The sequence below is a fragment of the Camelus bactrianus genome, chromosome 16 (genome assembly GCF_048773025.1).
Source record: "Camelus bactrianus isolate YW-2024 breed Bactrian camel chromosome 16, ASM4877302v1, whole genome shotgun sequence".
NCBI classification, from domain to species: domain Eukaryota; kingdom Metazoa; phylum Chordata; class Mammalia; order Artiodactyla; family Camelidae; genus Camelus; species Camelus bactrianus.
In genome coordinates this window covers 45,575,203-45,602,833 of record NC_133554.1, presented here as the reverse complement: position 1 = coordinate 45,602,833, position 27,631 = coordinate 45,575,203, and the positions used below count along the sequence as shown (strand labels likewise).

Genomic DNA, 27,631 nt, shown 5'->3' with positions numbered 1-27,631 from the left:
ATTTTCTCTCAGCTAAATTAAATGTATTGACATATTTGGGATGAATTCTTATTGGTTTTTCAAAATCTGCTGGTTTGAGGAAATTTCTCCATAAGCTTTATGTGGCACTCCACGTGGGCCTGGTTGAATCAGAGATGCTTTACTCTTGTTCTTGCCTCCTAATCCTGCATTCAGCTCCTTACAGTAAACAAGGAAGTACAGTATCTCTCCTTAAAGAGAAATCATTCTGCATTTATCTGGGCTTATGAGAGAGGGGAACATGAGATGTTGGAAAAGAGGGACAGGAGAGGTAATTAGTAGATCCTCTTTCATTTCCTCTTTGAGTAGGGATATTGTCAAGGTTGGATTACTAGAGAAGGCTGAAATCGGTGGATATGTTGGAGTAATTGGCTTTCTCTTGCCTGTAGTAAAAACGTGACTCAGATTTTCACTGGAGGCTTTGCTGAGACAGCTATGCTTTAAGCATAAATAAATTTCCTCTTTTCTCAGTTTTATTTATATTATCCACATGGATAACACTGTATATTGGAGTATGAAATTTTGGTTTATGTTTCTATTTTGAGGGAAAAAGTCTGGATAATTTTGCCGTGTTTTTTCCTTCTAGACCAAGTTTCATTACCATTTGTCAGTTTACTGTGCTGAAGAGTCCACCTTTTTTTTTTTTTTAAATGAAGGGGAGGTAATTGGGTTTATTTATTTATTTATATTTGGAGGAGGTACTGGGGGTTGAACCCAGGACCTTGTGCATGCTAATCATGTGCTCTACTGCTTGAGCTATATACCCTCCCTGCAAGAGTCCACTTCTATATTCAGATCTAAAGCAAATATATTTCAGAGCCTTGCTACTGCTGTAATAGTTATCTTTCCTTAAATGGATTAGTAGCGTAAATCAGCTTGCCACCCCCCGCAGACTTTGCTGCATACCACTGTTTTAAGAAATCTTGGTTAACAGCTGAATATTTTGTGTTAAAGAGTAATTTTGTGTAACATACTGTAGTTGAAGCATTTTAAGTTTCATGTACTTATTTTGTGTGTTTGAGGAAGAAAAACACTTAGAATCTATAAGCTTACTGTTTTCAGGATACATTGTATTGAAAACATTTCAAAGTTTTGATAATGCTGTGGGTAACTGTTCCAACCTAGTGAAATCAAAATACCTAGGAAAGAACTTCTCTTACTTCATGGGGTAATCTAGTGATTTGAAAAGACCTCTTAGTCATTCACTCACTTGATTTTGGGCATTTCTTCTCACGTAATGGTTTGTTGATTGGAAGGGTGTGAATTATGACGACAGCTAAGGGATCATTTTAGGAAACTTTTTGGAATCAGTTGAATCCTCTTACAATGAAGTTAACTAAATAATGCTTTAAAAAGTTGAATTTCCATGCTTCAGATCATATTAAAGTAAGGACAGTTTGGACACTAAAAGTACTGCCAAGTAAATATACTTGAATTTAAATTAAAACCACTGATATGAATACTTTTTAAATGCAGAGTCACCAGATTGACTTCTAAGGCTGGTATTCAGCCAGGTGTTTGTTGACCTTCTTAGTATTTTTAAAGATTTTTGGCAATTGACCAATGAGAGTGGAGGCATTGGTTTGATTAAAAAAGAAAAAAAAGTAGGGGAATATTGTTCTTTGGGTGCTGAGAAGCCTTTTCTTTGTGATTTAATAGTCCCTCCCAAATCTCATAACCACAATTATAATTCTTAAGAGTCCTAGAATAAGAAGTTAGTTCACTCTTCAGGAGCTTGATCCAGCTGGTGTATTTCAAATTTTTTACTTTCCAGTAGCCTGTCTAATATTACAATCCTTTGCTGAAGTACTTCTGTCTGAAATAAAGTAACCAGATTTTGTCTGGGAAAATATTTAGTAGGGGAGACGAATTGTTTTCAAATGATGTTGCTTAAATTACAAGTGGATGGTTTTGTGAAAATTACAAGCTTTCATCAAGAATTAACTTACGTTTTTCCTTCTTTCCTACCTTTTTTCCAAAAGGGAAAACAATCATCCATAAGTCCCAGGCACATGCATAGTAGTAGTAGAATGATTTTTGTATGTTGTTGAATTTTGACAAATTAAGTTTATCATTGTATTATTTTACTGTTGGTAAATTCTACATTGCTGAATGAGACGTGCTAGCACAGTTCTTTGCTTTTCCTTTATTAATTTTTTGTTATGATTTTATTTAGTTTAAAACTTACATCTTTTTATTTTAAGCTCTTTTTGGAAAAGCATCCAGAAATGTTATGTATATCTTCCTGTCTCAGTACATGTAACTACTTCTTTGAAAATTCTGCACCATGTTGAGTTTGACCTATACCATTGTTTAGTAACATCACTGTGGAAGGAACAGGAATTTAAACATCATCTCCTTGATCGAGGAACTAGGAAGGAAGCTGTATGTTTCAATAAATATCTCAATGTTTATTTCTTAATTGCAGAAGTAGAAATAAAAGCATTTAGTTATTTCGCATGTATGTAATAGAACTGATGAGTGTGTGCTTGTGTGCCCACATTCTCTTCACTTCAGTTTTTCTTTATATTCCTCCTCTTTACCCTCTAAGGGTTTTGTTCTGCTGTTTTGGTATGAATTCCTGGACCCATGCCTAATTTTGCTAAATTTTCATTTTCTTGGCCCGTGTGTTTATGAACTTCCATAGTAAGTACTTGTCGATAAGAAAATATTTTTTGCCAGATATTTTCTTAAATGTGTTCTTAGATCATCAGTGTTCTGGGTACCTGGACATATATGTGTGTGTATATATATATATTTCCCCCCCTCCATAAACTGTTACTATAAGCTTGTCTTGAGGATCACTATAGAAATGATTCCATAAAACGTTTCATTGAGACTACTGGAATATATGTTGTTTTATATATATTAAATATATATTTATATTACATAATACCTTCTTTATAAGGACTTTGAGGCAAAGCTATGCAACCAAGAATAATTGCATTTTTTTCCTAAGATTTTAAGTCTATTTTTACTACCTGGCTGTTATAATTTGTGTTGTTCACTAGGTTTCCATTTTTCAGTTGGCTTTTGGAAGTTTAGGGCCAAGCTTGTAGGTCTTATTGTTGTACTTTTTTCCAAAGCCTCATTCTTGTTTTATTTTCATATTTTTATTTTTGGTTTAATTTATTCTAACCTATGTATTATTTGTCTGATAGCCTCCTGTAGTCTGGTCCAGATCAGGATTGAGTAAAAATAAACTGGATTCTCAGTAGTGACACTAGAGAAGTTACTTGAATTTTGGATTGTCTTGATTGCAGTGACTTTCCTTTGTTTCCAGGGAATTCACCCTCTTAGAGTTGTTCGTGAATACTTTAAGGTATAATGAATTGCTAGTGTGTTTGTAGGGTTTGCTTTTTAGATACTGTGGAATGCTTTGTGATACAGCTCTTAACTTGAATTTATTAAGTATACATAGATGATGTTGCCAGAGGTGGCTATCAACTTGATTTGTCCTTCTTTTCCTGTTCCTTATTCTTTTACAGAATGATGGAATGAGAGCAATATTAACTCGGAGGCCTAATGTTTAACCCCTCTGTGCTACAGACTAGCTGTAGGGCTAATTATGTAACCACTTTTCTAATAAAAATGAGGAAATTGATCTCTAGGATTCAAACTACTTTGAATTGTGACAACTCTATCTTTAAATAACATTGATGGAGCTATACTCAGCACTGTTATTTTTGGATTTGAGGAAGCTGAGGCAAAAGTCCTGTAAGTCACTGTTGTACATCAAAACAAAATGGTTTTCTTGACTTGGTGACTTCGAGCTTTTTGATTCTTTTAGTACCTTACAACCTCCCCACCTCCCTAATCCGTTAAAATGATTATTGTCTATCTTAGCATGTGGGGTATATATGTCTTAGAGAACTTACTTCCCAGCTGAGTAAACCTTCATTTTCCAAACACCTTTGTCTAATTTAACCTGATCACCTTTGATTTAACGCTTGATGTTTTTTCCTGCTAGCCTGCATATGACATCCAGTGGCAGAAATAGGAACTTATGTATTTTCTCCCGCTTCCTTTTCCCCTCCCTCTCTTTTTTCTAAGAAGTTATGTAGATAGTGAGAATTATTCTTGGTGCTTCTTATGTGATTCTGAAGGAAGGAAGTTAGGCAGCAAGAATTTGGGGGCTACTCATGGCTGCAGATCTAGTTGCTTCAAATGTTTTCTGTTGCCTTGTGACTGGTGTTTTCATTCTCTAAAATTGAGTGAAGTACAGTTGACTCTTGAACAGTACAGGGGCTGGGGCGCCCACCCTCTGTGCAGTTGAAAATCAATGTATAACTTATAGTCAGCCCTCAGTATCTGTGGATTCAACCAACCGCTGACTGTATTTACTGTTGGAAAAAAACAACATGGTAAGTGGGCGTGCAGAGTTTAAAACCGTGCTGTTCTGAGGTCAACTGTACTCTTTTAAAATGATCATATAATAAGTACTTATTGAATGAGCAAATGTGTAAGACATGAGATGCCATAGGTGAATAAACTATCAAATTTATATAGTTTTGATGTGTGTTGGCAACATAAGATAAAGATTAAGAACAGTGCATGGCATATAGTAATATATGGTAAATGCTGGGTGATACAAATGAAATAGGAAGAGATCACAGCTGGTTGCTGGAAATGGAAAGAAAGGATATTAGAAATGAGCCTTAAAGGATGACTATGATTTTGATACAAGGTTTTCTTTTGGTTGTGGCCCAGTGGGGTATGTCAGTACAGGTAGAAGACATAGCATACACAGAGAGGACAGAGGCTGAAAGGCATGGGGCTTTTGTGGCTAGAGTGGGGATACTTTCGAAATCTAGTAATAAAGTGTAATAAATGAAATGTAAATAGGTAAGTGTAATAAATGTAATGTGAAAAGGAAAAGAAAATTCCAGAGATGGTGCAGAACCAGATTTAATGGGACTTAATAACAAAGGTTGTATGGGGCAGTGAAAGAAGGATCATCATAGATGATTGAAGTTTCAAGCTTGGATGACTGTAAGAACACAGCTTGCAAAATAACCTATGTAGCTCATGAGGGTCCATGTTCTGTACCTAGTGTCTTAAAAATGAAGGTTTCTATATTCTTTTTAAGTTCCAGCAACTGTTAAAAATCAGGAAATGGACTTAAACAGAGACGAAGGAGTTGACTACATTTATATATGTACCCATTTTCTTGTTCACCCTTTAATCTTTGTTTTCTATGTGTTCTTGTGGTACTTGAGAGATGCTTCCTGGTAAGATAGAACTGAGTACTGTTGGAATTCAATTCGTCTGAAACCTGGGTGATTACAGAGCCCAGGAAGATTTTGACTGAACTGATTTGGTTGAGCTAGGAAACATTTTAAACCAACTTTGTCTAATCGGATAACATAATTTGAGATATGTTGATAGGGAAAAAAATAATAGCATAATGTTGAATATTTTGAGGTTGATAGTGTTGTAAATGCTTTCTATGCATTAATTTATTTAATCCTCACCGTACAGTAAGGTAGAGATTATCTTAGTTTTACAGACTCAGACTGAGAAATGAAAAGTTGAGATAACTTGCTTAATGCCACAGAACTAATAAGTAATCAGGGTATAGCTGTCCCTCGGTATCTGCATGGGGTTAATCCCTGCAGATACCAAAATCCAAGGATGCTCAGATTCCTTGTATAAAATGGCCTAGAACAATGAGTACAGTCAGCCCTCTATATCTGTGGATTCAACCAGTCTTGGTTGGAAAACTGGGTGTTGGGAGGGCCAACTCTGTTTATCCACAGCCTGGGCATAAACTAGCTATTTTAGTGGAAATGAATCAAATTGTCCTTTAGATTTGGTTGATGAGATCTACCAAACATCATGTAAAATATGACACTTAACTTTATTATATTCAATAAACTTAAGTAATATTAAGTAATTTGGTAATATATTTTGAGGAAAGTTATACCAAATGTACCTTTTAACTTTTGCAGTACCATTACTCATTTCTTTCATGGAATGTAAGTTGGATGTGTTGGGTGGGGCATTTTGCTAGGGTAGACATAGCATCTAAGGAAGTGGTTGGAATGATTTTTTTTTTAAGAGAAGGAAACGGGAATTAATACATACTGATCATACCTTCTATATGTTAGGTGGTTTGTATTTGGTAAATCTTTAAAACATTGATATTAAGGTGATGTCTTCATTTACCTTTGAGACTCAGGACTGTAGATACATATGTTAAATGATTTTCTTGAGGTCATGGTGAAGATAAAAGCTAGTTCTTCCTTACTGCACTTTCTACTGTTTTTCTCCTGCAACTGTTTTGAGGAGGAGCAGAAAGAAGATTCTTTTTGGAGAAATGAAACACCCTGAAGGCATGTAGCTCTTTAGATGCCTCTGATGGCACAGTATGGGCATGATATTGACCATGAGGGATGGTGGGAAGGTTACATAGTTTCTTTCTACTAAAATAATCTAGGGAAGTGACTTGTTTCTTATTTTATCATTAAATGGGTAAAATAAACATTTTTGACATTCTAAAGGAATGATTTATATTTTAACTTATGTGGAAAAATCCTCTTATTTCCTTAGTTGCTGGAAAAAAATCTTTTAAGATACGAAAGTATTTTATGTTTTCTCCTTTAGCCTTCCCTGTGCTTAAAGCTGATGAGTTCTAAGCATGTACTTAGTATTTGTTAAAGTATTTTCATCATGAAATCTGGTAAATCTGGTTACTATAAGAACTTGAAAGACATGAAATAGAAATTGAAGACTATTCTGATTGGTTTTCAGCCCACATACATGAATTTGTGTCATTTCATTGTCTGAGTATAAGGTTTATCATGAACATTTGAAAATCACCAGAAAACCTGAAGGATGAACCAGAGGTTACTACTTTTCTTAGCATTTGTGGGATTAGTTCTAAAGAGGGAGCAATACAGTAGAAACAATTTTGGACTACTGTTGAGAATTGTTAATATTAGTTTTGTCTTTTAATCCTCCTAGGTTTAAATTCGTCACTTACAAAATCTGGATTATCTTTTTTGAAAATTGTTGTTTGTTTTGTAACGAGGAGACCCTGGCCAGGATGGCAAAGGCCTTTGTCACTGTTAACGGTACTGTCTGTTTTGCTGAGGTATGTTGAGCAGCCAGGCAACCCTCTGTGTAGCTCAGGCTGCCTGTGTTTCCTTGGGGAGTCTGCAGACTGGGTCCCACAAGGGAGTTAATGGCAGAGCTGCAGCGGTCTGCTCACTTGTTTCCGTCATGAGGCAACTTGGTGCCAGTGTGTGTGCCTGTGTGTAACTGGTTTTTTTTTGTTGTTTGTTTTTTAATCTTTTTTCTTTTATCGTGTTCCACTTGTGGCAGTGAAGAAATCTGAAAGTAAGATTACACAGTATGGACCCTGAGGATGGGGTATAGTGAGAATGAAGACAAAGGCCTTTACCAGATGAGTGTCCTTTTCACTAAAGAGAGATGTTTTTGGAGTGTTACGCTTTGGAAATAAATATCCCTAATGAAAAACATCTATCTCTACTCTTCCCCTAATAAGCAAAAGAATTTTAAAAGTTTTTCATTCTTTTTTTTTTAAACAAAACAATAAGAAGTTCTATTGTTCCTGTTTCTTTCCCAGAAACAATTGATTAAAAACTATCACAGATTGTAAAGTTCATTTACGTAGAACAAATAAAGAGACTGGTTGCCTTTTCACACTGCAAAATATCAAAGATAGAACTTCAGTTACTGCTTTTTAGATGCATAAAGTTACCATAATTGAATCCTTCATTGATTCATTTAGTTGCCTTTCGTGACTTTTGCTTAGAGAATGAAAAGATTTAGGTTTTTTCTTTAAAAAATTTCTTCAGATCTTGAGAGTTTTCAGCTTAGTTGCTGTAACCCCTGTTTCTCTAGATGTCCAACTGGGTGAAAATGTTTTTCTTTTTAAACTGGCACTCCTCCAGCAGATTTTTCCAGCAAGTATTCTTTGAGCACACCCTATGCCTAGTGAATTTTGCAAGATCTTTATTCACAAGGCTGGAAGACAGGCCGGTTCTCTCTTTGTAAGATGAAAACAGTGAGGCTTGCTTAAGATTCATTTTGTTTCTTCCCAGGTTTTTTGAAATTGATCTCTTATGCAAATACATTCAAGCATTCACAGAAGTAATTTGACTTGGAAGTTTAAGTGGAAAGGCTAATTTTGTACTTGCAGTAAGTTTGCTTGGTGCAATGATTGTCTTCCCAAATGATAATTCTCTTAATTTGCTCTTAATAATAACTTGGTATAAGTAAGTCTCAGATCCAAGAGTTAAGAGGTGTGAGGTGACTTTGATATTTGCAAGTATCCATTCAAGATGTCGATGTGATAGGTATATACTTGGTTTCACATTTTGTTAGGTGTGAGGTTATTATTTCCATTAATATCTAAAGCAGTGTTAGATATACTTCCATGTTTTACTCTAATATATTGTGATATTATTAGATGAGAAAAATTTCCTTAATTTCATCCAGGAACAGTAAGATTTTCTGGCCCACTTATGGAAAGGTAAAGTACAGTTTTGCTCTTGGGTGTTTCCTGGCAGGCCAGCCTTCAAAAGCTAACAGTTGGTATTCCTTTAATAGTCCTTCAGCAGTGATCAGAAGAGTTACCAGTGTTGATAATCTGAGTAGAAACTAAGGTGTGGGTAGTCAAAAGTGTCCCTGGGGCAGTTCCAGAAAAGAAGATCCAGAATTCTCTGAGCAGAGAATAAACATAAAAATTTTCAAGGTAACTCTTAATTATTTGGAAAAGAGCCTTTCAGGATCCTCTATCATCAAGATAAACCTTGCCCTCAAAGGGCAAGGAAACAATTCTCTGATAGTAAAATAAGGAATGATGAAAACACTTAAGGAGAATTGAGAACTTGGTTCCTGCCTTCAAGGAATAATTTATGTGACTGATTTTTTCCCTCTCCATGTTTAAGTAGAAAAGGAAGCATTAGAATTAGGCAGTTTGCTCAGTACTGGATACATGATACAGGTGTTAAATGCTGAAATTTAGGAGGAAACAGTGTCTACTGTGGGCTAGTAAGTAAGGGCATCAGAAGAGCTGAGAAGAGATGGAACTTTAGTGTGGATCAAGGATGGCACTTCGGTTTCCAAGAGGAAATAAGATGTTTCAGATTCAAGAATGAGGGGCCTCAGATGAGGATGTTTTGTAGGGTTAACAGGGAAGAGAACTGTATGCTAGAGATAAAAGTTTCAAGAAAGTGAAAGATGAGGTTGGTAGGGTAAGTTGGGGTCACATTGTTTTTGAATGCCAGGCTAGTACATTTGGATTTTATCCTAAGAATAGTGCAGAATTACTAACATGGATTGGCATGGTTAAAGTGCTCATAAAGGTATCTTTGAAAGTGGATGTGTACTGGATGAATTGGAAGTGTTGGACAGTTTGGAGCAGGGCAAGACTTAAAAGCAAGTAGCCTAGCTGCAAATTAAAGTCTTTTGAACCAGGGCGATGGACATGGAATGAAGCACAAATTTGTCATTTACAAACCAGAAACAGGGACAGAGAGGTCAAGTGACTGTACTGAAGATTATTAGAATAAAAGTCAAGGTTGTGCTGGAGCTCTTGACTCCACAAGTCTAACGTATTTCACTGATTACACACTTAAGGAAACTTGGTGACGTGATTGGATATTTGATTCTTGAAAATTGGCAGACAATTGATGTAACTAGCAGAGGCAAGAAGAGATTGTCAATGTTTGGGGAGGGAAAGAAATGGAATGAAATTATTTGGAGTGAAAGGCCTTTTGTTGGAGAAGAGTTTCTCTAAGAAGAATCACTATGTTTAGCTTTTATGTTTAGCTCTTGAAGTTTTTTTATTTGAATTAAAAAAAAATTGAAGTATAATTGACATATATTGTATTCGTTTCAGGTTTACAACATAATGATTTGATATTTTTATATACTGTGAAATGGTCACCACGATAAGTCTGGTAAACATCCATCATCATAAATGGTTACAGATTTTTTTTTTCTTGGGATGAAAACTTCTAAGATTTACTATCTTACCAGTTTTTAAATATGTAATACAGTATTATTAACTGGTTGCCATGCTGGCATTACATCCCCATAACTTACTTACTTTATGACTAGAAGTTTGTATCTTCTGACTCCCTTCATTTTGCACCCCACCACACACTTGCCCCTGGCAACTAATCACCAGTCCGTTTTCTGTGCAGCTCTTTTTTGTATATGGTTTGAGGCAAGAATGTCATTCCCTCTCCCCTTCCTGCCCACCCTCCTCCCATGGATAACCAGTTGTCCCTAGCCAGTATATTGAGTAGATCATTCTTTTTCTATGATTAGCAATGCTGCTTTGATTGTAAACTAAATTCATATAAATGTCTGTTAACGTTTTGTCTTCTGTTTCATTGATCCAACATCAATTCCTGCATCAAAAGCACACTGTTTGAATTATTAAAGCTTTGCATGATACAGTGTTACTCTACATGCTATCTCTAATATAAGCCATAGCTTTAAATATCTGAAGTAACTGCACAAATACGTATGTTTGTGAGGGCACTGTTCTTGCTGATTATCTTCTTCCATATGAACTTTATATCATTTTACCAGCTTCCTTCAAATCATGTTGGGATTTGGATTGTGACTGTACATTAATTTGGAGATGTCACATCTTTTGGGGGATAATTAGGTTTATTTATTTTTTAATGGGTGTAGTGAGGGGCGATAATGACATCTTGACAACATTAGGTCTTCCAAAGTTGCGATACTTTTCTCTGTTGAAGTCCTTTATGTCTAGAGTAAAAGTTTAAAGTTATACTTTTCTTTCTGTAGGCTTTGCATATTTATTTCTATGTATTTTATAGATTTTAATGCTATTAAGAATGAGATTATTTCTTGTTGGTATGTGGGAAAATTCTTTTTATATGTTGATTTTGTTTGTTTGGCTGCTGAATTTTCCTATTAGCATGTCTTTCAGTTATTTGTTTGATTTTTACTAGGTGGACAATCAGTGATAGATGGTGACATTTTTGTTTTCTTTTCAAGTGTTAGACTTAGTGTTTCTTTTTCTTGTCCGATTGCATAGACTGGAATCCTCTAGTACATGGTTGAATAGTAACAGAGGTATGGAGACTTTCTTACCTGGGTCTTAACTTTAATTAGAGAAGTTATGTTTTGCCACTGAGTGTGATTTGTGCTATAGGTGTGTGATAATTGTCCATTGTTAGGATAGAAGTTAAAAGGATAGTTGTAATCTCACTCAATAAAGATTTTTGTTACAACCGAGTATTAAATATTATCAATGACTTTTCAGTATCTGTGGACGTAGTAATGTATATATTTTTCTTTTAGAGCTCTTAAATGATTTCCTGATGCTGATTAATCCTTGAATTCATTCAGCAAATATTTGTTGTGTGCTTATTATTTGCCGGGGGCTCTTCAGAGCACTGGAAATGGAGCAGTGAACAAAATAGACAAGAATCTCTGCTATCTCTGGAGTATACATTCCAGTGGGGATTTCTTATCATTGTCAGATAGTGACTTTCTGGATGACCTGGATTATTCTTTTAATATATGTCAAATGGGATTTTTAAGTGTTTTGGGGGGTGGGCTGCTTTCCCTCCTCCATGTTTGTAACTTGAAATAGCCTATAGTTTTACTTTTTGACTGGCTTTGGTATGGCAGGCTCATAGATAGATGTGGTCAATTTTTCCCATCTTTTTCTGTGCTTGGGAAGAGTTAACAAGGGTTATCTGTTCACTGATGTTTTCGATGGAACTTGACTGTTAAAATGTCTTGAGCTAGTTGCCACTATACTTTTATGAGTAGGTCTTTGCTTATATTTTAAACTTTTTCTGTGGTTATTGTCTTAAGGTTTTTAACCTCTTCCTTCAAGACCAAATTTTGGCAATACATTTTCCTAGAAAATCACTCATCTTGCCTAGATTTTCAGATTTATTGGCATGAAATTCTACCTAGATAATCTCTTAAAATCTTCCCAAAGATTTATTATTTGTACTTCTTTACTCTGTTGTTGAACCTACTCTTTTATTTATTTTTTTTCCTTCTTGGGTTCAAAGTTTTCTGCTTTATTATCAGTTAGCTTTTTATAAAAACTTATCTTGATTATATTGATTGACTTTGCCTTTTGTTTATAATTTTTATTTCATTGGTTTTTTTATATTTTTTGGATTTTTAATAAAAGCTTCTTTAAAAATTATTTTAAATTTATTATTGTTTTTTAAATGGAGGTACTGGGGATAGAACTCAGAACCTCCTGCATGCTAAGCATGTGCTCTACCACTGAGCTTCTTCCCCCCTAAATCTTCCTTAAGTTTTACATTTAGGTCGTTTATTTTCAGTCTGCCTTATTTTCTTAAATAAGCATTCAAGTCTATAGTGTTTCCTCTTGTGTTTTTTGGCCAACTTCTAAGTGTTTAGTGTGTCATATCTTCATTATTCATTTCTAAAAAGGAGAGCAATTTTAGTTTATTTTCAGCAGAATTATTTAGAAAGATACGTTCAATTTCCTTCCTTCCTTCCTTCCTTCCTTCCTTCCTTCCTTCCTTCCTTCCTTCCTCTCTCTCTCTCTCTCGCTTTCTTGCTTTCTTGCTTTTGCCATCCTTAAAAAAAAAAGTTGGTTTCTAGTTTTGTTACTTCGTGTTAAAGAATGTGGCCTGTATGCTTTCTGATTTTTGGAATGTGAGCTATGTCTTTATGACCCATTACACGGTCAATTGTTAAACCTTTTATGGGTATTTGAAAAATATATGTTCTGTTTAGATATAAAATTCTATATGTAAATAAGTAGTCATTATTTTTACTAGATTCATGATACTCATCAAACTTTTACCTCAATTACTCATTGCATTTAGTGTTGCAGAGTGTGTGAAACTTTAGAGTCTTGTCCACCTGATTTGAATTTAGGCTCTGAATTGATAGCTCTGTGATCTTTTGCACTTTAGTTTCTTCTGTAACATGGGACTTATTAATGCCTACTGAATGGGGTTTTTGTTAGGATACAGGGAACAATGTATGTAAAAAAGCCTATATATTCCAAAGTGTGGCACATAAATAATAGTACTCATATGTAACATTTTGATTGTATATCCATTGTTGGACACTGTTGTCAGTTTTCTATGCAGTGAGTACTCTTTGTATATTGTGTACTTTCTTTTAATTGGGTTCTGCTTCAAAGGATATCATTTAGATGACTGTTTACCCCTAGATTGCTTTCTGAAAGAGTTATATCACTTTATAGGCTGTCATTGATATGTGTGTTGCCAGTTTAACTTAAAGCTTAGATGTTATTACTCTTATTTAGAAAAATGAATGTAATTGGTTCACAATGATACTTTATCTGCATTTTAAAAATACTTTGGAAGACAAAACACTTTTCTAATATTTATAAGCTTTTTTCCTGAAATTTGTGACATTTTCTTGTGTCATTTTAGTAATAGCTGCCATAAGATAGGATTGTTTTCAGACTACCTTCTAAATGGGCTTCTTTATTTTTTCATTTTTTCAGTTTTATTAGGTAAAATTGATACAATTTGACTGCACATATACAATATATTGCATGTAAATAACATATACAGTATCTGCACATTTTAAAATTTACTTGTATAAACTGTTCATTGTTTCTGAGAACAAGTTTAGAGCTCTAGCTTTTTAAACTTATATATAGTTATCAAATGAATAAAGCCATCCCCAAAATAAGAATCAACAGAATTCAGTAATCCAGTCATAAAAGACAGTCAAATGTGCTTACACACAGTCAAGAAATCAATCATCCAAGTTATAAGTAATAAGTAGTTCGTTTGTGTCCTTTTTTAAGATTCCACATATAAGCTATCTAAATAGGCTTCTTATAGGTTGTAGGAACTACAGATTGTTTCCCTCCTGTTTGTGTGATTTTCCAGAAATAAATTTGTTTCGGAGGTATTTCCCAACATAGGCTCTATTGACATTTTGGGCCAGGTAGCTCTTTGTTGTGAGGGGCTGCCCAGTGCATTATAAGATGTTGAATAGCATCTCTGGTCACTACCTACTGAATAAGAGTAGCACTCTCTCTTCCCCTGGTTGTGACAACAAAATACATCTCTCTACATATTTTACCACATGTGTCCTGGGTGGGGGGAACAAAATCACCTTTGGTTGAGACCCTCTGGATTAGTCTTCTTTATATCTCTTTGGAGAGGAAAGGGCACTAATGTCAACTTTATGCTGAATGCCAGGAATGCCTTTTATTTTACTTTCTATAATACTTCTGTAGTTGTATAGTAAGCTTTGTGTATGTTTTACTAATGAAGAAACTAAAATTGAGGTTGAATCTTGAGAAGGCATCTTATAAACCATATAATATGCATTCTTCTGCACTGATTTTTGCTCCTTCCCCTCATCCACCCTTACATTTCTTTGTCACAAGCCCTAAGGAAAGAATATGCTTTAACTGTATTCAGGTAGTGTTTAAGGTTTTGCAGTGAAAATGGACATTGATGAGTCAGACTGCACCTTTAAAGTAGAAAGTCTTAAAGGACAGTCATGAGGGAGAATATCTTCCTAAGGAAGAATCAGAATCAGAATCAGTTGGCTCTCCTTCCCTATTTCCAGTTGCATATGATTCAAACACATGGATATATGCCAGTCAGCTGACAAAGTTGAGGTAGAGATAAGGTTGTGAGCCACTGCTTTGTTCTTGTCTTTTTTCCCTTTCCTTTTCTATTCTTCCCCATCGCTATTACCCTTCCCCCACCAAAAAAAAAGCAAAAAACCCAAAAAACTAGATATCCTTTTATACAGGTGGATTCAGTCCCCTCTACTTCAAGAGTTGAGTTAAGGGGAATGGGGCTGATTTCAAAATGCTGCATCTGATTTAGAGGGGATGTAGTTGAGTGCAGTTTTTTCTGGCTGCAAGAGCAGAGCACTAAAGCAGCAGCTGGAGAGAGTTCTCTCTTTAAAGCCCTTCCACATCGAGGCATCTGAAGTTCATGAAATAGTTTGTTTTACTGGTCAGCTTTTTTTGTTCTCTTACCTTTCTGACTTAGGCAGTTAACTTCCGGGGCTGAGATTTCCTTCATCTTGCGTTTCCTTTCAGATCCAGTTTTCTTAGCTTCACTCTCTTCTTCCCACTAATATTTTTTATTTTGTTTATTCTTGTCTCACTAAACTAAAAGAAGTTAGTGGGGTTGCAGGCTTCCTGGGTTGGCAGCCTACTACTGAATAAATGACGTAGACTCTTGATCAAGTTTCATGAGGCCTTTAACTCCCGTATCTCCAGTAGCCCTTTCGTGTAGTTTTTGTTTTGTGCTTCTCTGTGCTAGTGTTCTTTTCCTATTATATGAGACTCGTGTACATGATAACATTTTGTAAACAGCCAGTGGAGTTCAATTCATATCTTGTGCTGCTTTGTTTTCATTTCCATCCCACATTTTGGGAATGTGTTTCTGTGGCTTCATTTATCTATTTACTAGTTAATCTCAGAACATTTATTTCCATAGGCTCTTGATAAAAGAGAAAGTTAATAAAAAGAGAACACTATGTAGAGTAAAATGGCATAGCAGGCTAAAGCTGCCCCTGTGCCTATCTTTGTAGAAGTGAGATTTTAAAGAAGAATTTCCCAGTGCTGATAGTTTTACATTTATTCATGTACCCTGTGCATTTCAAGCTCCATCTCTCTCCAGTCTCTTCAAGTAAAATGGGTTGATTAGTTAGGTTACCTGCATGTGTTTCTTTGTTAGCACTTCCTCACTGAATTTATTTTACTGGACAAGGAAAATGAATAATGCTTAGGATAAAATTGCAGTATGACCAAGAAGTAATGCAGGAAGACTTCATAGTTAGGATTCAGGCTTTTTTCCCTAAAACTCTTTTAGATTTAAAACTATTGTTTTAAGTTTCTGATGTTTTGTATCAGGTGGGCTCATGACCTGGTGCTACTGTGTCAGCAGATATCCCTGTATAGGTCAAGAGTCAAGACAGACCAGTAGATGGAGCGAGTTCCTTAGTGATTCTTAGTATCCTAACATTTAAAAATTATTTAGCACTATGGACTTTAGCATCTCTGGATTTAGATTTTTATAAAATTTTAAACAAATATTTTGCATTTTGCTGCTTTGCTGTCTTACCCTGCCAATCATTTTTTAAAAAGGGCTACTTGGATGAGAGTGTAAAAAGTAGTAATGTATGATACTCCAGACTGGTAACAATGAATTGGCTCATTATTTGATGTTTGCTTGTTGGACTAAAAAAAGAAAAAAGCCAAAAACCAAAACCTACCACCTGTGTCAGTCTGACACCTGCTCTTTTCAAATCCTTTTTGGCACAATCTAAATAAATCTCTGAAATTCCCCTTCCCTCTCTTTCTCCTTTTGTGTGTGTTGTCAATATTAGTTTCACCTGAACCCACTGTTATCCTGTATAACAGTAGAGGCTAAATGAGGACATTAATTGGTGAAATACATTGCTTCAAAGAAGTTTTTAGCAGTAGAACTACAAAAGTGTTTATAGTTGTAATGTAGTCTTTGATTAGTCTTCAAAAAATTTTTTTTGTTGTTCTGTTGATGTATTTATTTTATAATCTAGTAAATTATTAAGAAGTAAACTTTTGTATGAAATGGATGTGTTTTAAATAAAAATGATTTGTGTTTGGGAGATAAGTTCTAAAATCTCAATGTCAGATTAACATTCAAGTGAGGTAGAGATATTAATCTTTGTTTAAAATGTTTATGGTATAGAATTACTCAGGCATTTGTATATTAATCTGTTTGCCGGAGATGCTAATTCTTTCAGAAGTCTTAGTTTTCAAGTTTTATTTTCTTCCATATATATAAGTGGATTGGAGAAATACGCATTTAACATTTGTTGCTTCCAGGTTGCATAGGTCTCAACTTTTGCTGTACATTATAATCACTAGGGTAACTTAAACAAATAAAAAAATCCGATGCTAACTAAGGCTGTACCCCAAACCAGGTAAAACATATCTCTGGGATGGGACCCTGGCGTCTGTATTTTTAAAATTTGCCAGGAGGTTCCATGGTGTAGCTAGAGTTGTGAATCACTGCTCCTTGGATGTTTTAATGATTTAGGGACCCTTTAAAGAGAAGCTGTAGACTTTTCTTCCAGAAAAATGGACATAATGACTCCCTGAAGCCTCAAATTAAGGACCTCTGTCCTAGGAGTAGCCTTTACATGTTAGGTTTAACGTGTTGATCGCCCATTGTGGATTGGGTGCCCCAGAGAAAACACAGCTGTCACCCAGATTTGGGTGACGTGGTGATCATGGTGTTGGAACCAGCGGAGTATAAGAAGTGTAAGTAATTTGTGATGATGAAGGAATATTCATCACTCATAAACATGTCATTCATTTAACAAATAACAAACGTGTATCACATACTCAGTATTTTCCAGGCAGTATTTATAGTTGCTAGGGATACAGCTGCCAATATAAAATTCCTATTTTCATGAGGTTTTATCAGTATGAGAGATAGATGATGAGTAAATGAACAAAGGCCAGTTAACAGTTGCTAAAATGAGAAATAAAGCAGCATGAAGAAGATTGAAAGTGATGGTTAACCTCAGGGAGGTGGTTATTTTAAATAGGTCGGGGAAGGTCTCTGACTAGATGACATTTGTGCTGAGACCTAAAAGAAGTGAGAGGGAAGTCCTGTGAAGATCTTGAGGAAGAGCATTCCAGGTGAAGAACAAGGACAAAGACCCTAAGATGGAACTGAGCTCACCTCGTTCAATTTTCAGTAGGAAAACCAGGGTGACAGGAGCACATACAGTCATCCAGGTGAAGAATGAGTGGTAGGAGATGAAGTCAGAAACCTTTGTAGGCCATTGTAAGAAGCTTGACGTTTTAATTTCAATTTGATAAGAACTTAATTTGTTATTGTTAATGTTTAACTTTATGCCTGAAATAATTTCGAAGTAACCTTCAACTTTCATCTTTTAAGAATTAGCTGGAAAGTTAGTACTCAATATGTTGTGCTATTTACCTGTGAAAGAATCTCCACCAGGCTGAATTTCTCTAATGAGAGACCATAGACCATCTTTGTCTTCTTTATGTTCATATTACTGAACACAGAAAATGTTCAACAGTTTTTGCTGTCAGAATAGAGACCTTGCAGTCAACTTAGGCAAGTGTTTGTAAATTTAAATGAAAGTCGTAATGCATGATAATATACCGGATGCCTGCTTTGTGCTAATAGTCATTCCTAGTCCTCTCAGGGTAGGTAGTGTTAATACTGGAATGCCTCAGAGATATTTCGGGTTCCGTTCCAGACCACTGTAATAAAGTGAATATTGTAAGAAAGTGAATCACATGAATTTTTTGTTTTCCTAGTGCATATAAAAGTTTATACTGAAGTTTGTTAAGTGTACAGTTAGTAGTAGTATGTCTAAAAAAAAGTATATGGCTTAATTGAAAAATCCTTTGCTGCTAAAAAATGCTAACCATCATCTAAGCCTTCAGCGGGTTGCAATCTTTCTGCAATATTAACATCAAAGATTCATTGATCATGGACCACCATAAAAAATGAGCAATGGAAAAAGTAATTTTGAAAGGATTACCAGAATGTGACACAGATACACAGGTAAGCAAATGATGTTGGGAAAATGTCAACACAGAGTTGCCACAAACCTTCAGTTCATAAAAACACAGAATCTGTGAAGCGCAGTAAGACGAGGTATGCCTGTATTTTACAGGGGAGAAAGTAGAGACTTAACAGCAATGGCAGAACTTGAATTAGAATCCAGGCCTTTTTTGCTCTTCCCCCCTTTTACTGTGCTGCTTTCTGAGTAATGAGAGTGAGACTGAATTTTGAAAGCATAATTTGTTGAGCTGGTGTCATTAGTTTTTATGCCATATACTTTAGTAATATAGAACAAGAAGGTCTCAGGCTTATTACCTTAAAAGTACTGTGTTATGTGAAGAATTTTAATTGTAGGAATATTTTCTTGAAATAGTCATCGTTTCTTATCTTAAATATTTGTTGAGTGTAAAGTCCTATGGGAAATGCAGAGATGAGTCATAAATAGATCCTGTCCATAGGCTTAGGAGAGCTAAGATATTTACATAATTCACTTTGTATAAGATACAAAGCAATCATTGTCCCAAAATATGTAAATAAAGTGCCATGGAGGTTCTGCTAAGGAAGAGTTTCCAGGTAAAGGGAAGGGGACTTTTTGAAGAATAGATTTCGACCTAGATTGGGGTGGAGAGAACAAGGGAAGTGTTAGATGTTCTAGAGGGAGGGAGAAAAGGAAGATTATTCTGTATGCAGGTTGAGCAAAAGCTTGGAATTGTGGAAGTGTAATGAGCCGCATCAGGGAAATCAACTTCTATGTAGTTACAGCATGAGGGAACGGAAATACAACTATAGATAACGAAGATTAGACCTTTACACAAGCACTTGTGTATCAGGCTGTGGAGTGTTTGAGTTCTTTGTAAGAAAAGGGACTTCTTGATCAATCATGTGATTTTATCTATGATGAACTTGATATTTGTTGATTGGATTAGTAGGGGCCAGCAAATTGTCCTATAGGCCAAATGCAGCTCCTCGAGGTTAGTTTTGTAAATAAAAGTTTTATTGAAACACAGCCATGCCCATTCACTTGCATGCTTCTGTGGCTGCTTTAGTTACATACTGGCAGAATTGAGTAGCTGAGACAGGGACTTTATATTCTGCAAAGCCTAAAATGTTTACTATGTAGCCCTATACAGAAGAAGTTTGCCAACTTCTGAATTTCTGGATGCAGAAATCTTACTCAGCATTGTGGCTAGGTTCTAAGCCTGTGCCTTCATGTCAAATGAAATGAAGGCCAGAGTGCAATATTCCTAGTAGAAAAAGGAAAGAGAACGAATGAGAGATAGAGAAGAATTGACTGAATCTGGCAATTGCTTAGATTCAAGAGTCTAGGGAGAGGAAGGAATCCCTAGGTGTCCCTAGGTATAAGTGAGGATGTTGTTCTGGGATAGAATAGGCTTTTAATTGTAAGCGAAGACTTTATGTTAAATACTGCTTTAGACCTGTGGACCTTTGAAAGTATAAATTTTCCTACTTTTGATAAATATTTTCTCCCTGTTTATGATTAGGAGTGGGGTTTTTCTCGTGGTCTAACTAGGTGATGGTTATATATGTGAACATAAAACAAACTGTGTAATGTTTAAATTCTAATCCTTAAAATGTGACAAAACTCTCCAGTTGTCCTTAAAACTTAAGGGAAACAGTTTATCCCCCCCCCCCACCCCAATTCTCTTCAAATCAAGTGAGTGATTCCCCTTTTTGAAATGCTTCTTTTGGGAGTTGTTGTAGGGGAAGGAGCGTGATGACAAAACCATGTATAAAACCTGATACATTATTTGCTAATGTCCAGTGTTAAGTATTTGTAAATATATGGAGTTCTCCACCGTAGCTGCTGTTTATTACTTAATCATGTGTTAAAACTGTTATGCTTACATGTATGACTGAAACATACTGTGTACCAGAAATTGACACAGTATTGTAAATGACTATATTTCAGTTTAAAAAAAGGAATATGCTAAGTACTTTCTATAAACCATTTCCTTCAGTGCTGTAAGAACTTTTCTATGAGGTGGGAAGATGTGTCCCTACCATCCTCGTTTTACCATTGAGAAAACTAGGCTCTGGGTAAGTAATTGCTTAAGTTATACTGCTACCAAGGCCAAGGTTATTTCTACCCTAAACTTGTCCTCAGTTTGTATTCTGGTGGTTCTTAAACTTTATATTCATTAAAATCACCCTAGCACTTAAAAAAGAACACATATTCCTGGACCTACCTGTCAAGGATTTGCCCATAGGTAATTGTAATATTTGTGATCCTTGCATCAAACTTGGAAAAAACACTGCCGTACGTACAGACTTCTATTACCAGATGTTGCCTCATGTGGAAGACAACTTATTTTACCCCAAACCTTTTCCCGTGCAGACACAGGTTTTTGCTTTTTATAAACATTTTGAAATACTTGTTGTTAGTCAAGCAAGAGATAATGTGATTATGTACTATCTTACCAGCCAAGGATTTTTACCTTCCTCTCTTTAGAACATGTCTAGAGTTTTAAAACCAGTAATGCAAAATATGTGTACTAATTTATTCTCTACTGCATTTTGAGCATATTTACTTTTTTGACTGGATCATTTTTTTGTATCCAAGTATTACGGCTTTTCTACATCATTCTCATTTGAAACAACACATTACTTGGTCAGTTGATTGGATCTTTTATTTTTCTAAAAGAAGAAACATCTTGATGTGAAAATCTTAATCCTATCAAATTCCTGTGATAGCTATTTTTCTGCTTTACACTTGAGGATCAGTTTAGAAGAGACTGCCTTGGACTGTCAAAAGACTGTACAACTTGACCAGTTACTTGACATTGTTTATACCATAAAACCTTTCTTAATCAGTTTCCCTCTCTGTACCACACATGGCTTGATGACATGCCTTGTTTCTTATTGTTAGATCAAAAGAGTATGTGAAAGTTCCTGTGAAAACTGAAAAGCCTATTCAAATATGAGGTGGTATTTTCAGAAGCTAGTGGATGAATGAAGCATTTATTTTAGTTCTTGTCACAATTTTGCCTCATAAAACTGAGTGCTTACTGAGAGGTTATATGGAGGTACACTAATTGTCTCTTTAGGAGATGTTTTTAGCTGTCTAGAGTGGAGAACAAAAAGGCTTTAGAGAAGTTAACATGGATGGAGCACCTCCGTGCTCATCATTTCACTTCAAGCTTATTATGTTGTTTTAGACACGCTGTAGGTAAGTTTTCTAGTTCGTAACAGAAGAGGTTTTGTAAGCTGTACTAGCCTGACAGTTTATGCTTTTTTTATTTAAAAAAAAAAACTATGGAACTATTTGTAGCATGAAAATTCAGACCTAAATAGTTGCTTAGCCCCGAGTATAAGGCTGTGTTTCAGCATAGTACGACGGTGTTTTTCAGGAAGGTAACTTTCCTGGGTAGTTGTCTTTTTCTGAATTCCTGATAACAGAGTTTTGGGGAATTTATAACTATTTTCAGATATTACATTATCATATTGGTTAAGTAGAAAGAGAAAATTTGTTGTGTAAATCAGTATGTTTGTCTAGGAAATAGGAAAGGCCAGGTGGTAGTGTCTGTATTTGAAATATGGGCTGGGCCCAAAGAAGGTGAGTTGGAACATAACAGTAAGTGAACATGTACGCTTGAGTTTACCAGTGCTCTTAAGTCATATTAGAAAAGACCTTTACTTTCATGCAGAATCACTCCTTGTGGCTTTTCTTTGTATAGAGTGAGTTTAAGGCAGACTATAAGAAGCAATCTTTGAATGGGGTGATGGAATCTGTATAATACATATCAGTCCTAAAAGATCTGCTTTTAGCCAAATACCCTTTTACGACCTAACAGAGCTTGACCTTGTTGCCACTCTTAAGAATTAGAAACCCAGTTTAGGATATCCAGCTCCTAGTTAACTTGTTTTTAAACAATTTAGTATTTATCTTGATTATTTATTCATCATTTACTATGTGCTATCCAAATGATTTTAAAATAATTTAGGGAGTTAGAAGAAAAGAAGTGCCATTCATGTTGTGTGGAAAAATGACAAATCAATAAATTCGGCTTAGGAGGCTTAATATTCTCTTTTTACATAGAAAGTTACGTACATTGTTAGTATCACTGTGGGAGAGGGGACTTCAAAAGCAAAATTATCACCAGCTGCCCTAAAGAGTCTTGACTTCATTTTTGCAACTTTCTGTTGTCTCTTGACTATATTTGGTGGTGGTAGGGGTCTTTCTAGGTGGTGTACCTCATAAACAAATTGTTGTACGTAGGTTATGTCCCTGGCAGCCTATACCTGCAGTTCATGGCTGTTTACAAAAGTTCATCAGAACCTGTCTGTATATGATTTTATTTTCATAAATGAGATGGAAATCTGAAATTTCTTGTTCTGTTTTAAATTGTTGGTGTTCATTTATTCATTCAACAAACATTTCTTGTGTATCCTAGAGTTTTGGCACACCGTGAGAAATCTAGAATTGTACAATCAGCACCTGGTATTGTGCATACTAGGGATTTTGAAAGGACTTGGAAAGTAAACCTTTCTTTCCTTCAAAATGATAGTTTTATAATCATAATTTTCTGTGGGCAAATTCCTTTTCCCCTGATGACAAAGTAATAACAACTCCTTTTTATAAGGAGCAAGAACTACAGATAATATGAAACAGAAGTGTTTTACCTCTAGTATAGGTGGAGTGTTGTGATGCCACTGTAGGAAAAATTCTCTTTGTTGGGGTAGTGTAGAGACCATGTGATTTGGAATCAGACTTCTAAGTTGCAGCAACATCATTTTACTAGTTCTGTGGCCCTCAGCACATCATTTAACTACTCTGGACTTCAAGTATTCCCAACAGCCTCACAGAATTGTTGTGAGAATTTTGATGTATGAGCACATAATATGGTATTTATGTCTTAAATGAATATTCTCATTCTCACCCTACTTTTTGCTTCATCTGAAGGCCCCATAGTTTTAGTTTATCTCATGGCCTTTGAGGACATTTTACTTTGGGCATATTATAGCTGTATGCCTGTATTTGTTTTTGCTGTGTACTTATGGAGTTGAATTTTTATAAATGTGTGATTTTTAGATATCCACTGGATTGAACATAATATGAAAAAGGAAGGCATAAATGATTTTCTTTACTATGTACTTGTTTTACTGTTCTGTTGATGGACTTTTCTGATGTTTGCTGTGCATAAAGTTCTTTTTTATTTATTCAGGTTCTCAGAATCTCTAAAAGAGAGTTGAAACAGTTCAAAAGACTGCTGGTGTATCTTGTTAGTTTACTTTCCAAAAAGGTTCTCTCATTTGTATTCATTTATACCCGCAGTATATATCAGGTTAACAATACTCCAGTTAGTATGGAGAATGATCCTTTAATGTTTGCTTAACCTGTGGGTAGAAGAAATAACATCTTTTCTTAAATTTGCATTTAAAAAATTTCAGTGAGCTTGAACATGCTCATGTATTTTAATTAATGTTTTTAAAAAGTAGTCTTATCCATTTTTATGATTCTTTGATGTAGCAGAGATATTAATTCTTTACTGATAATAATAGAAATTAGACTTGGAAAAGATAAAAACTATATATAGTTAAATTTTATTTTTATATTCTCTTTGAAATATTGAAGTTGCACTAAAACCTACTTGTTATTTTGAAAAAAATATCTTTCCATCTTAAGTATGGGTTGTTCAGCTTTTGTTATATTCATTTAATCTATTTCATAGGGGTATTTTTGAGCATTTTGTATTTTAATACTTTTCTGAATAGGATCTCTTTCATTAGATACTTTTGTTGCTGGAAAATAGCAAAAAAACTAAATACAAAATAATTTTACATATTTTATGTGGTATCTTATCTGCTTTAAAAGTCTAGAAACCACTCCAAATAATATTAGGAATTAACTCATTTTTTTATAAATACTTTCTAATTGTATATATTCATGCCTCTCCTACCCCTCTCCTCAGTAGGCTGAAAGGGTAATAATGGTAGGACAAGTGATATTTTAAATTAAAACTATCCTGGTGATTTAAGTTCTTAAGAAATCTGCAAAAGGCATAATAGTGACATTGCACATCTTTAAAATATTAAACAATATAAATGAAAATCACTGCCTACCATCTAGTAGGCACTAATGGTGCTGTGGTTACGTTTCTCTTAGAATATGACTTTTATGAACAATTCCTTTTGGTAAAATTTATGCATACATACTTAAATACTGCCATTGTTTTCTTTTGGGGTGATAGTTCTATGGCATGAGAACTAAATCTAGCCCATCTGTAGGCTCTAATCCAAATTAAAATATTTTTCTCCTTTATAAAATTATGATCTAGAGTCATGGGATTTTGCTGGGAGATTTAAGTGTCCTTGGCTGGTACCTGAGCTACCCTCTTAATTTCATAGATGGAGAAACTGAATTCTGGACAGATTTATTTACCTGTGGTCCACAGCTTGTGAGTGGCATACTAGGAACTAAAATCATGAATGTAGCACGGACTCAGTCGTATGTCTCTATACTTAAATCTCCCCAAAAAGTTATCTATACTTGGTTTGAAGGAAGACATCACTTACTTGGGCAACAGGAAAAGCCTTTACACATCTTTGAGGGAAAAAATTTCTCTCTGCATCTTCTATGTTGATGGTACTTGTTTTTTATCCCCCCTCATAGAATGTCTTCTCATGATAGCTGCTCATGTATTTGAAAGCCACTATTTACCTATGGACTGAAGTTGACTAGCTTTTGATACTTAATTACTTTTATTGGCTTTTTTTGGGGGGGTAATTAGGTTTATTTATTTATTTTAATAGAGATTGTAGGGATTGAACCAAGGACCTCAAGCATGCTAAGTGGGACTTCATGCGTGCCAAGCATGCACTCTACCAGTTGAGCTATGCCCTCCCCCTACTTATGATATTTAATAAGCACTTTTTAAGCTGGATTATTTCATTTAATGAATGTCAGTGCTTTTGTTTTCTGTCTAAATATACCTGGTTTCTTTTTAGGTCTAATGGATCATCCTTGTACTTCTCTTTGTGTTTCTGTTTGAATCTCTTTGTAAGACAAGTATCTTGTGGCTTGATTAGTTATTACAGAGTCTAGTAGTCCTATCACCAGTCCCTATTCTGATAATAATACTTTTATTATTGCAGTTTCAGCTACTTTGACAGTCTTATCCAGCCTGCTGTCAACTTAAACCTTTGTTTTTCTCACATGGTCTTCCCCATTTTGACTTTGTGCAGCTGGCTTTTTTATCCCAACTGCAGAAGCTCTGCTTTAATATGATGTGTTTGTAGTTGATTAGTTTATTTTTCTTTAACTAGTCATATTTCTAGAAGAAGGTGAAACAGTGAGGACCTTCTGTTTGATGATCTAAAGAGCTTGCATTTCTTTCTTCAAATTTTAATTTTGTTGGGAGAACATGATCAGTCTATAAAGGGTTCTCGGAAGGACTGGAAAGCACTGTTTGACTGTTAAAGCTTATTCTTATTCTTACTTACTCTTCTTCTTCTTCTTATTATTTCTTGTAGTTTAAAACAACAACAAAAGACCTAAATGAAAAGCTACCATTGTAATTGTATCCCCCAACCTTTTTTTGCGGGGAATCTAAGCTGAAAATTGTCTCCCCTCTCCTCCTCATTTTGCACCCAGTGTTTCCACAATAGCCCAGTGAAATGTTTTGAGCTCAGTGCAAGAAGACCTTTTGTGAACTCAGGATTCTGCATGAACGTATTTATTTACCTTAGACATCCCCTTCCTCCTTCTAGGGAACTTGATTTAGTTGTGTAGACAACTTTGAGGGAAGAGAAGGGCACTTTGGCTGCTTTCTTATCTAAGAGTAGCTAAATCTAGGGTTCTGTTAAATGATTTCCAGTGGCAAAACTTCAGTTTGGACCCTGTTCCATGGGATAATCTCTTGAGTTTAAATGCGAATGTTTCCTATCTCAAGACCTAGTGGTCTTGAAAGGTAAATTTATAATTTGGAAACAGAGCTGGCTTAGGTTCCCAGTGTGAGGTGGGATAGGTTTTAGTCAGTAAGGGCATATGGTGAACCATCTACCAGGAAACGTTTCGGAATATGATCAGAAATGGCTAGATGTCTCTTTTATACTAGTAACCTACCTACCTGACTTAGCTTAGTTTTAGCCAGTAAATAAAAATACTCTTATAGTGTACAACTATGTTTCCTTTTTCCTAGTCCAAATATGTGTTGTTAGTGATCTGTGACATTGGTCCTTGGCATGGCACACTAATGTTAATGGCTGGTTTGCAGAGTTACCTTGGCCATTTTTGAATTATGGTAGGGCAGTGAGGAGGTTACTTGAAACACCTGGGTTTTGCAATTGTGGAGGATCAGAAAAGGCCTAGGAAAAGGAGTTTAGAATGCTTTCATTTAAGCAGTAGGAACGTTCTTGCTCAGGGTTCTGACATAATGAAATTGATGTTTTAAGATGAAGAGTCTTACAGATCTTACACACTTGTTAGAACAGAGCAAGAGGCAGAAGATAAGGAGTTAAAAAACCGTTTTGCAAATACAGTTGTTTCTCAGTATCTGAGGGGGTTTGGTTCCAGGAGCAGCTCCCCTCCCCTGCAGATAACCAAAATCAAGTCCCTTACGTAAAATGGTGTAGTACAGTTGGCCCTTCGATCTGAGGTTGGTTCTTTCCCAGGATATGGAACCCTCAGATATGGGGGGCCCAACTGTATTCAGTTCATTATGGCAACACTCAAAATAATAGTTAACTTTAACCCAGAACTATCTAAAATTGCTACACTCAGATCTATTCACAGAGTTCAGTATTTTTTCCCTAATAAATTGATTTACTCCAGATATTGATCACATAGAATTAAGTCAATGAAAGCAATTCAGGTGTCCTTCAACAGATGAATAGATAAACAAAATGTGGTGTAGACATAAAATGGAATGTTATTCAGCATTAAAAAGGCGGGTAGTTCTGACACATGCTGCAACATGAGTGAACTTTGAGAACATTCTGCTAAATGAAATAAGCCAGTCACAAAAAGACAAATACTGTATGATTCCAATTATATGAGGTATCTAGAGTAGACACATTCATAGATACAGAAAGTGGAA

General features: G+C 35.3%; 1 protein-coding gene across 3 annotated transcripts in view; it reads left to right on the top strand.

The window, feature by feature from the left end:
• Window positions 1-27,631, top strand: part of KANSL1 (KAT8 regulatory NSL complex subunit 1) — a 164,330-nt gene that overhangs the window by 42,062 nt on the left and 94,637 nt on the right. The window lies entirely within an intron of this gene.